This window comes from Gekko japonicus, unplaced genomic scaffold (assembly GCF_001447785.1).
Source record: "Gekko japonicus isolate JY-2015 unplaced genomic scaffold, Gekko_japonicus_V1.1 scaffold299, whole genome shotgun sequence".
NCBI lineage: Eukaryota > Metazoa > Chordata > Lepidosauria > Squamata > Gekkonidae > Gekko > Gekko japonicus.
In genome coordinates this window covers 429,308-430,476 of record NW_015170896.1, presented here as the reverse complement: position 1 = coordinate 430,476, position 1,169 = coordinate 429,308, and the positions used below count along the sequence as shown (strand labels likewise).

General features: G+C 53.2%; 1 protein-coding gene across 1 annotated transcript in view; it reads left to right on the top strand.

The window, feature by feature from the left end:
- LOC107116597 (apoptosis regulator BAX-like) overlaps window positions 1-1,169 on the top strand; it is a 10,230-nt gene that overhangs the window by 8,709 nt on the left and 352 nt on the right. The gene's annotated exons all lie outside the window — the stretch shown is intronic.

Here is a 1,169-nt window from a genome sequence, read left to right as displayed (position 1 = left end):
ACCCAACAGCACAGCTCATTAGCATATTAGGCCACACCCCGTGTTACCAGAAGTGTGGTCATCCAGCCACACCCACCTTTTGCTTCTTATGCTATTTCCTGACCTTGTCTGAAAAAGAGAGTTTTCTGATTGATGAACTTTCACCGTCCAATCCCAGTAGATTGAGGGTCCTGGCTAATAGGGTTTCAGATGTAACGGCCACCAAAAGCTGGCCCTGGACTAAATGTCCTGTTTCTTTATTTGGTGGAAAGTGCTGCTAAGTCGCAACTGACTTACGGCGACCTTGTGGGATTTTTGAGACAAGAGATGTTCAGGGGTGGTTGGCCATTGCCTGCCTCCACATCACAACCTTGCTTTTCCGGGAAGGTCTCCCTTCCAAATACTAGCCAGGGCCAGCCCTCCTTAGCTTCCGAGATCTGACTAGATCAAGCTAGCCTGGGCTATCCTTTATTTAGATAAATCTATAGACTCTGCTTCTCTCCCCAGCTCCCAAAGCAGCTTACATAATTCCCCCCTGCCTCACCTTCACTGCAACAGCCCTGTGAGGTAGGCTAGGCTGAGAGAGTGACTGGCCTGAGGATACCCAGCAAGCTTCCATGGCAGGTTCGGATTTGAACCTGGGTCTCAGTCCAGCACTGTAACCACGACACCACACTGGCTCTCTGCAACCATTCAGAAAGATCCTCCGGGGAAGAGTTTAACAAAGAGGTCTGCTACCGTCAGGTGCAGTGTTCCCTCTAAGCTGAGTTAGTGTGAGCTAGCTCACAGTTTTTTAGCCTCCGGCTCACACATTTTTGTCTTCGCTCAGGAAGGATGGCTCCAGAGCAGACTAATGTATGCAGTAGCCAAATCGCTCACGCACAACTATAATGCCGTTAGCTCCAGGGGTCATTTCGTAGAAAAAGAGCTAGGGGAACTCATTAGCATAACTCATTAGCATATGCCACACCCCCTGACATCAGGGGCCCGGCGGTGGACCTGCAAGGCCAGCAGGAGTGCGAGGAAGCCCCGCGAAGGCCCTCCCTGGCCCCAGGCAGGCAGGGGTGGGGAGAGGCGGGGAGGAAGCAACTTACCCTCCCTCTTCTCCTGCCTCCTCCTGGCTGAATGAGGGCTGGAAGCGGGGCGGGGCTTCGTCATGTGCCCCGCCCCTCTGCACCTCACCGCATTCC